The sequence below is a fragment of the Arachis ipaensis genome, chromosome B6 (genome assembly GCF_059453495.1).
Source record: "Arachis ipaensis isolate K30076 ecotype BB chromosome B6, ASM5945349v1, whole genome shotgun sequence".
Classification (NCBI taxonomy): Eukaryota; Viridiplantae; Streptophyta; class Magnoliopsida; order Fabales; family Fabaceae; genus Arachis; species Arachis ipaensis.
Genome location: NC_142441.1, coordinates 50,530,214 through 50,540,962, shown reverse-complemented (window position 1 = coordinate 50,540,962; position 10,749 = coordinate 50,530,214). Strand labels below are relative to the sequence as shown.

Here is a 10,749-nt window from a genome sequence, read left to right as displayed (position 1 = left end):
AACACCTTGTTTTGGGCTAGAATTGTATCAACATGGTTCAGCTCCATGACTCCCTTAGTGTTGTGTCTCTCTGATGCATAGTAGTACTCATTCTCAGCCACTGTTTCAATCACTTCAATGGCTTCTTCCACAGTCTTTTTCCTGTTCAATTAACCTCCTGATGAATGGTCCACAGCCTTCCTTGATTCATAAGAAAGTCCATCATAGAAAATGTGCAATTGCACCCAGTCATGGAACATGTCTGGTGGGCATTTTCTTGTCAAATCCTTGAATCTCTCCCATGCCTCGTAGAGAGTTTCACCATCTTGTTGTCTAAAAGTCTGAACCTCAGATCGAAGCCTATTGACCTTTTGTGGGGGGTAGAAACGTGCCAGAAACTTACTTTCCACCTCGTCCCATGTTGTTAGGCTCCCCCTTGGGAATGATTCCAGCCACTTAGCTGCCTTGTCCCTAAGTGAAAATGGGAACAAAAGCAGTTTATAGGCATCTTCCTGGACTCTATTGGACTTCACAGTGTTGCAAATTCTCAGGAATTTTGTGAGGTGTTGGTTTGGATCTTCATTAGCACTCCCACCAAATGAACAATGATTCTCCACAAGTGATATTAGCTGTGGTTTGAGCTCAAAATTGTTGGCCTGAATGGGTGGTTTCTGAATGCTGCTACCACAATTCCCAGAGGTTGGGTTTATGTATGAACTAAGAACCCTCCTCTCAGGAATGGCATTGTTTCCATCAGCTCTCTCATGGTTGTGAACTTCTCTATCCATGTTGAGATCTAGAGCTTCCTCAAAATTGTCCTCAGATTCTCCTTCAGATTCTTCTTCTCCCAGTACTCTCTTCCCTCTTGCTTCCCTTCTAAGTCTATGAAGGGTCCTCTCTGGTTCGGTATATGGAGGAGTTGATGTCTCTCCACTCCTACCTGTCATACAAGAACACAGCACAGGCACCAAACAAGTGAAATACTCTTGGTTAATGGAAGAGTATGGTCAGAGCAGTTGAGGAATTAATTCAAACAGTTAGTGAGTCAGTGAGTTAGTTGCTTGAATTTAAAGGCATAAAGAAAGAAAGCATGTAACAGAGTGCAGAAATTAAAATTCAACAAGTAACTTGAACAGAATTAACAAAGCAAGAAAAATGCTCAATCTAGTTAACTTCCAATTTGAGAATTGTCAATCGAAAACCAATCCCCAGCAACAGCGCCATAAACTTGATGCGCATAAACTTCTTATGCCACGATTTAGGAAATTGCACGATCGGCAAAATTCCTTCCGGCAAGTGCACCGGTTATCGTCAAGTAAAAACTCACAATAGAGTGAGGTCGAATCCCACAAGGATTGGTTGAGTGAGCAATTCGGATTAGAAGTGTGTTCTAGTTGAGCGGAATCAAAATTTAGATGAGAATTGCGGAATGTAAAATTGGCGGGAAACGTAAATGACAAGAAATTGAAATGGCAGAATCTTAAATTGCATGAAGTAAAGAGCAGAAGCTAAATTGCTGAAATTAAAAGGGAATGGGGGTGATTGCATGAATTTAATTGCAGAATGTAAAGAGAAAGTGGAAATCAGAAATGGGGAATTCATTGGGTTATAGGAGATATTGAGATCTCCGAATCAAAACATGTTTATCTCTTCCTCAACCAATGCGTTCATTTAATTTTGCTTGGCAATCTTATATGATTGGATCCCAATCCCTTGGCTCACCAATTCTCTCTAAAAACAAACAAATTCCCAATCCCTTGGTTTAAATGTTCATAAGAAGAGATGATGCTCGATCACTGATTATACCACACAGTTTTATGAACCACAATTTGGTAGGATTACATGTCACAATATCCATCCAAACCCCAATCCAATTCACTGTGAGAAAGCTTCTCTAGCATGAATCCTCCATTCCTTTCCCAAGGTTCCGAAGGATTCCAATTATGGGTAGTTTCTTTCCCAAGACAACTACCCAATGGAATTAGATCGAGAAGCTTTCTAACAAAATTCAAGAGAAAAGATTGAAGAAGAAGATAAACTATTATTGATTCATTGAATTACAATAGAGCTCCCTAACCCAATGAAAGGGGGTTTAGTGAATCATAGCTCTGAATTCAATTACAAAGATATTAAAACTAGCCAAAATGAAGATAAAGTCCCTTCCTAACTTAAATTCTATCCTATTTATACACTTTCTATATTGAGCTTCTGTTGTGTTTCTTGGGCTTTGAGGCCTCTCCCTGCTTTCCTTTTGCCTTGGGTTTATGATCCATAATCTTGATGAGGCTGCTGATCCAAATTCTGTAACATTCATTGAGCCAACTTAGTGATAATCAAATAATGACACATGACTCAACAAATTGAAATTTCAGACTCATCAATCCTTCAGGCCCAATCCCATAAACCATGATATTCAATTGGGTTTCATACCAGAGTAAGTTTAAGTTAATGTTTGTGCTCAAATACTAACTTAAACCGCAATATTTTTGGCCCAGAAACCTTTTCCAAGAGTGGCGTTTAAGTTGCAGTTTAAGCTTAAACTGCAGCTTAAACGCCAGACACTTCCAGTGATGCCTTTTGTGGAAGCACGTTTAAGCTTCAGTTTTAGGTTAAACTGAAGCTTAAACGTGGAAATGGAAGAAGGCAGCCCTGTAGGGTCACTTAGTCGAACACGTTTAAGCTTCAGTTTAAGGTTAAACTGAAGCTTAAACGTGGAGATAGGAAAGGCAGCCCTGGAGGTCGAACACGTTTAAGCTCCAGTTTAAGGTTAAACTGGAGCTTAAACGTGGAAGAGGGGAAAGAGCAACCCTGGAGGAGAAAACTTGGTCGAACACGTTTAAGCTCCAGTTTAAGGTTAAACTGGAGCTTAAACGTGGAATGCTCCTGGTGCCTTTCTTCCTTCTGGCGTTTAACCTCCAGTTTAAGGTTAAACTGGAGGTTAAACGTGAAAATGCTTCTTTGGTGAGAGTTTGTGTCGAACACGTTTAAGCTCCAGTTTGAGGTTAAACTGGAGCTTAAACGTGGAATTGCTCCCATGGTGAATTTCCCACTTCTGGCGTTTAACCTCCAGTTTAAGGTTAAACTGGAGGTTAAACGTGGAAATGCTTCTTTGGTGAGACTTTCATTCTGGCGTTTAACCTCCAGTTTAAGGTTAAACTGGAGGTTAAACTTCAGTTCCAGCATTTCTTAGCCTTCATGATTCTGGCGTTTAAGCTCCAGTTTAAGCTTAAACTGGAACTTAAACTCCACATGTGATATTCAAGCTTCCTTTATTGGTTTTGTTGCTTCCTTGCCTAGCCTCTTCTTCCCTGAAATCATCCAAACAATTGCATAAAAGTCTTGCAAAATTTCATGAGAAATCTTCCATTCATAGCATTCAAGTAATATAACTAAAAACTCATGGAATTTGCATCAAAATCATACTGTTTGGATGGTTCATTGCTTTGTTATTCATTTAACCATTCTTGGTTACTTTAAGCTCAAGAAAATGCATAAAACCACTAAAACTAACAGAAAAATGCTAGTGAAACTAGCCTAAGATGCCTTGGCATCAATTTAGTCAAGCGAATCAAGATTTAGTTGATGGTTTTGTGACTTGCAGAATTAGATTGCATTGAAGTAAAGAGAACAAGAAATAAATGACTGAAACTTAAAGAACAAGAAACTAAATGGCAGAAACTTAGAGTGCAAGAAATGTAAATTGCGGAATCTTAAAGTGCAAGGAATGTAAATTGTTTGAAATGTAAAGGGGATTGGGATGTGGATTTGCAGAATTTAAACAAGGAAAAATTAAATTGCATCAAACAGAAGAGAGAAAGGGAATTGGGATTGAACCGGATATGAAGCAGAAAAGTAAAGGAACATAGAAAGTAGTAAACAGAGAAGTGAAATGGGAAATTTAGATCTCAGGACCCAGAGACTAGAAAACCAAGTCTAGATCTCAATGCCTTCCTAGATCCAACAAGAAAAATTGCAAGGAAATTGTAAATTGCAAAGAAAAGAGATGAAGAACAATGAACCGGAAATGAAATTCAATTAACAGTAAAGAAACAGAGAGATCCAAGATTGAGATTGAAACAGAATTTCTTCAATTCTCCAATCCAAGATCCAAGACAAATGTAAAATGAAATTGAAAGCAATGAAAGCAAGAAATTAAAGTTCACTCAAGTTCAAAAGCTCTCCGAAAACTATTATGAAAATTCTAAAAAGAAAGCTCTCCGAATAACTTGAATTCTATCCTATTTATACACTTTCTTCCAATGATCTTCAAGCCTTGAGTTGGGCCTTTGCTCTTGGTGGAATTGGGTTGAAAGAGGCCTTGGTTGATTGCTCTTGAAGTTTGGAGAAGAACCGAAGTGAACCAATTGAACCGGTTTTGAGGTTAGCAAAAGTTGGACCATAAGTTTGAGCCAAAGTTAGGGGTCTAACTTTGGCTCCAACTTTTCATATCAGTTGGCACATTTTTCTGGTTTGGACGTTGGTGCCAACGTTAGGGGTCTAACTTTGACCCTAACGTTGGCAATACCTTGTGTGCTAGTGGCGCCAACGTTAGCCTCCAAGTTAGGGGGCTAACGTTGGCGCAAACGTTGGCCCTTCTCCCTTTGTAATTCATGTGCCAACGTTAGCCTCCAAGTTAGGGGGCTAACGTTGGTGCAAACGTTGGATAGCCAGGGAGGAATTCATGTGCCAACGTTAGCCTCCAAATTAGGGGGCTAACGTTGGCGCAAACGTGGGATGGCCAGGGAGGAAAATTCAAGTTCGAACGTTAGCCTCCAAGTTAGGGGGCTAACGTTGGGGCTAACTTCATGCTTCCTGGTTCAATTTCACTTATTCCATTGTCCTCTCTTCACTTCTAGCCATTCCTCTTTGCTTCAACCTTTCTCCAAGCTTTCTTCACCTATCATTAATCAACCAAACTCATCAAAGCTATGCTCAAAATCATGAGATCTTCATTCTTTCATAATATGCAACAAATATAGCATAAAACCTCATGAAATGGCATGAATTCATATATGGTTGGTTCAATCAAGGGAAACATGAAAATCTACTCAAATAGCTTGCTTGTAGCTCAAGAAAGTGCATAATTCTAATGAAAACAAAAGAAAAAGACTAGTTAAAATAGGCTAGGATGACTTGTCATCAGTTAGTGGTGTCAACATTAAGTGAAAGTGTAGGTTCGAGAACGTTAGTGACAATCACCTTTTTCACTAACGTCCACGTTAACTAGGTCAACGTGGCTTCTAACGTAGTAATGCCAATCCTTCGAGAACGTTAGTGACACTTACCTTTGTCACTAACGTTCCAATGTGCCCCTATTTCCCACGTTAGAGTCCACATTAACTAAGTTAACGTGGCTTCTAACGTAGTCATGCTAGCCATCTCCAATGTTATTGACAAAGGTGAGTGTCACTAACGTTGGCTCATCATCTCTTTATCCACGTTAGCTTCCACGTTAACTAAGTTAACGTGTGAGTTAACGTTGCTCATGGTGGCTCTTGGTGGTTCACCCCAACGTTAGTGACAAAGGTAAGTGTTACTAACGTTGGCTATCAATTGCTCTCTCCACGTTAGCTTCCACGTTAACTAAGTTAACGTTGGAGTTAACGTGGCTTATGGAGGCTTGGCCAACGTTAGTGGCAAAGGGAAATGTCACTAACGTTGGCTTCTCTTTTGCTTCTTAACGTTAGAGTCCACGTTAACTAAGTTAACGTGGCTCTTAACGTGGCCACTTATGAGCTTGGTCCAACGTTAGTGACAAAGGTAAGTGTCACTAACGTTGGCTCCATTTTCTTTCTTCCACGTTAGAGTTCACGTTAACTTAGTTAACGTGACTCTTAACGTGGGTTATGATGGCTTTGAGGGCGTTATTGGCGATTACTTTTCTCATTAACGTTGCAAGCTAGCTCCCATTCCACGTTAGTGGTCGCGTTAGTTAGACTAACGTGGCTACTAACGTGGTTCTTCCTTGCTTCTTTTGTCCTGAAATCAAGCAATAAAGTGCATCAAAGTTCTAATCCAAATCATGAGACATGCATCCTCTAATTTGTCATATAATTCATGCAAAATTCTCGTGAAATCATGTAAAGTGCACAATGTATGCTTGAATCAAGATGTAAGTGAATATCTACCCAAAACTAGCTTATTTTCTAAGAAAATGCATGAAACTACCTTAAAAATAGTAAAGAAAAGGTCAGTGAAACTGGCCAAAATGCCCTGGCATCACAACACCAAACTTAAAGCTTGCTTGTTCCTAAGCAAGTACTGGAACAAGAGAATGATGAATGGAATGCCAAGAGAAAATGAGTCATTCTTATGGAAGTCATGTCCCTGGTTTTATGGTGGTTTCATGCATAGCAACTTAGGTTCATTCCTTCACTGCCCTTCAGGCCTTTATCATGTTCTAGAATACTCACTTGATTGCATTCCATGAAACTTTTATTCATTGATCCTTTTGTTGTCATTTCAGGGCTTATTTGTGTTCTTAGGCTAAGTGCTCATTAAGGGGGCAACTCTTTAGAATAAGCTTTCAGCCAACACTCTCGAACCAGTTGGTTCAAGGTGCTAGGTGTTGAAGCACCCCTAAGGACTTACTTCCTGAAGTCTCTCCCCCATACATACACACCACAGGCACATGGTTTGTTTATTTACTTTCCTTGAGGTCTTGGTGTCCAGCACCTCTTTGGGTTACTAAATGTTCTGTAGCAAAGATTACTCTTGATAGTGGACTTTCAGCTGATAATCCCGGGTTAGTTAACCCAAGTTACCAGGTGATAAAGCACCCCTGAGAGCTTAGTAATCCAAGCAGATCCTTGGTACAGGAACACCACAGACACATCCCTCAAGACTCAAACCCTTGGTGCCTAGCCTCTTTTCTTGCTATTTTTATTTTATTCTTCAACTTTGATTGTTTTTTCCCTTTTTCTTATTAGGATCTTGTTATTTAGCTAGTCTCATGGGGTGTGTTCAAGCATATGATTCATGACAGATAGTTGTCTTCCCACCTTGTGGTTGAACCAACTTAGCTAACTTATGACCACACCACAAACTCAGGGACTTACTCCATAGTATGAACTCTACTCTGGTCTTTTATAAAACACTCATTCTCTTTTCATTTGATTCAAAAAGACAAGCATACAATTAAGTAAGGAAATGATGCAGTAATAACATTCAGACTAGAAAACACAGCCCTAATCAACAAAAAGTTTAAAAGACAGAATTGAAAAAGGTTCAAACTAATAAGGAAGCATGTTCTATTTCATACAAGATCTTCCTTATTTAAATCATAGAAAAAAATGGATCAAAGAGGGAACTCCACCACCTTTTACTCATGAGGTTGCCCATGCTCTCCCTCTTGCTCGTCCTCTTTGTGTTTACTTGTTGCGCTTGAGCTCCCACCTCCTTTGCCTTTTCCAATCAACTTTTTCCAGAAGCCAGCATCTTCCATCTTCTTCTTTAATGTTTCCTTCTGCTGTTTCACCTTCCTTTCTTCTTGTTCTACAAAATCTTTTTGGACTTCATCATATGTAGGGATGGCATAGTGTAGATGATGCATATGACTAGACATGTAGTTCAACTTGGCTTGAGTGCTTACGTTGAACTCCTCCCTATGTAGTTGCCGTCCTTCATTAAGTACACTGAACTCGTTGAATGCTTTCATCTAAGCTAGCTGCCGCTGGTTGAGTTCTTGCAAGCACTTATTTTGACGCTCTTGCCTTTCATTCACTTGGTTGATGGCTTGAGTGAGCTGGGAGTAGTGTTCCTGTTGCTGCTCCATTTGTTGTTTCTACCACTCTTCTTGTTGGCTCATCCAGTTGGACTGAAGGTTTAGTATTTACTCTTGTCCTTCCATATGTCTCATCCCCAAGTCTTTAATGGCTCTTAGAAGATGATTCAGATTCAAGTTGGTTGGGTCATGCTGTTCTTCTTGTTGATATTCTTCCTGATGAGACTCTTCTTGATGGGCTCCTTCTTTTGGTTTTCGCTTTCCTATTTGAGGTCTTCTTTGTTGTTGGGCGGGCGTAGTACAGATCTGACGCTGGAGTGTAACTAGCCTCCCAGGGTTCACCCAGTCTGGATTGCTATCCTCGAAAACTACCTTGGCTTTTGTGCACAATCTGAGAATGGTGCTGGGGTACCAAAGCCTGGCACCCGAATCAACCTTCTCAGCTGACTCTTGAATGCCCTCAGCTATGAGTTCATGCACATTGATTTCTCCACCCTGTACTAGGCAATGTACCATAGTCGCCTGATTAATATTGACCTCTAAATTATTTGCAGCTGGGAGGATAGACCTCCTCACCAGTTCAAACCATCCCTTGGCTTCTGGGCTAAGGTCTCCCCTCTTGATGAACCGGGGTCTCTTATCTGCATACCTTTCCTAGTCAGCTCCTATGACACATATGTCAGTTACTATTTCTTCGAGTTCATCATTGTCAGGGCTCTTACTTATCCTTGCATGATAACTAAGCTCATCAAAATGTGGTGATTTCAGCTGAAGGGCTCTTGTTATAGCATTTGGGCTGAAGTCCACCTCTTTTCCTCTTACATAGCTTTTGAAGGTTGGGGCTTTGGTTTTATCTTCTCTAACTACGTTTGCATAGAACTCTTTGATGAGGTTTGCATTGATCTTCCCTTTTGGGTTCGTGAGCCTTTGCCACCCTCTTTGTTCAATTTTCTCTCGAATCTGTGGGAATTCATCCTCGTCAATTTGGAATGTTAACTCAGGCAGTATCTTTTTGAGCTTTATCCGTTCAAATTCGAGCTCATGGAACGCAGTTTTGAATCTCTTCTCATCAAAAGGGATGCTCTCCATTGGTTCCTTCCTCTTTTTCCTCTTGGAGCTTGATGCTGCCATGAATTTGAGTTGCTGTGTGAAGAGAGTGGAAGGTATGGATAGATAAGGAATTTGGTTGGTTAGGACAAGGTGTGATGAAGGAATTCGGATGCCAAAGGTGTGAAGTGTGAGAAATAGCACTTTGGGTGTGAAGGGGAAGTACGGAGTAGGATTCACTTATATAGGGAAGTGAGGAGGAGATGAAAGGTGTGGATTGATGGGGTTGGTGTATGATGAACGGATGGGGTTTTGTATGGAATAAGCACAAGGATTACCAACTTTATGATGGGGTTGGTTCAGTTTCCAAGTTTGTTCTTCTTCCAATGTTGCATGGCAACCATTCCCAATGCATTCCCTCTTGAGACACGTGTGAAATATTCTCCTTTTGTGTTATCCGAACCTTCCTCATTTAATTGTCCAATCAATCCCCTTCAATGCTCTTTTACCTTTTCCTATAAAAAAAAATACTAAAAATTAATATCATTGAAAAATTAAACTTTATGGCTAGAATAATAAAGAAAAAGAACTAGATTGTTTATTCATGAACACCAACTAACTAACTAACTGTGTATATTTATATGCACATTGGTGGCACCTTGGGTGACACCAAACTTAGTTTGTAGCACTGTGATGAAAAAGTTTTGTTCAAGGCTCCAAGACTAGCATGCTCTGAATTGCATTCATGCTTTCTTGGCATGCTTTGAACACCACTTATTCTTCACTATATATTGCATAATAAGGATTTTACCAAGTGTTTGTCAAGTTTGGGTTAGAATTCATGAATATTGACTTATTCACTATTTTCTAAAAGCATATAAAACATGGGTTGCCTCCCATGAAGCGCTTCTTTAGCGTCACTAGCTTGACGTTTCTCCTTCATCAGGGAGGTTGATAATGCTTCAAGTCCTCCCCTCTTGCTGTGGACCTATATCCATTGGTTGTATCAATGATCTCTACATGTTCCAAGGAGAGAACTCTGTTGATAGTGAAGACCTTAGGTAACTGAGATGGTACAGTGGGGAGATTAGGGGGGATATCTGGGAAGTAAGCTGAGATCACTTTATCCCCTGGAGAGAAGTCCTCGGTAGGGATCTTCTTATTCCTCCACCTCCTTGGTACCTTCTTCTTTGTTCCTTGTGATGTTGTCTTACTCTTTGTGACCTCCTCTTCTAAGGAAATGTGGTTACTGGTCTCACATTATTCTGGTGGTTTAGGTTCCTGCTGATTTTCTTTGAGCTGTGGCAGTTGCTGTTTGCCTTGTTCATCAATCAAGGGAGTTCCTAGATGTGTTGGTTGTGCTTCAGTGCCTGTTTCTTCCTTCAGTATCTCACTGTGATCCTTCCTTGGTTCCTTGTTCTCTTGATCTGTTTCTTTTGAGTGTTTGAAAACAGTGAAGGTGAGCTGTTCATCATGGATCCTCAAGATTAGCTCCCCTCGCTCCACATCTATGAGTGCTCTGGCTGCAGCTAGGAATGGTCTTCCCAATATGATTCGGTGAGTGTGACTCTCTTCCATGTCCAATATGACGAAGTCTCTGGGAAGAAAGTATTTCCCAACCTTTACCAACACATTCTCCCTAACTAATTCAAAGCTACTCCTATATATACTACTCTTTCGAACTTCTAGTTGGCTCTTCAAGTCTTGGGTATGGGCCTCTGAATCTTGAGTTTGAAGCAGTTATCCTTTTCATTGGGCTTAGCTTTGCTTGCAGAGAGAAAAGGTGAAGTAGGCAGGGACTTTGACTCAGGACGTTAGTGGTGTCAACGTTAAGTGAAAGTGTGGGTTCGAGTACGTTAGTGACAATCACCTTTTTCACTAACGTTCCTAACCTAAATATGATCACGTTGACTTCAACGTTAGTGGCACTAACGTGACCACTAACTTTGCCTCTTGGTCCTTCGCACACGTTATTGGGACTTACCTTTCCCAATAACGTG

The 10,749-nt window shown here is 40.4% G+C and overlaps 1 non-coding gene across 1 annotated transcript; it reads left to right on the top strand.

Annotated features, from left to right (window-relative positions):
* The first annotated feature begins 237 nt into the window (after window positions 1-237).
* Window positions 238-341, top strand: LOC148555521 (small nucleolar RNA R71). Its single transcript, XR_015886346.1, has one exon. It is a non-coding gene; the product is annotated as a small nucleolar RNA R71 (small nucleolar RNA).
* Window positions 342-10,749: the final 10,408 nt, after the last annotated feature.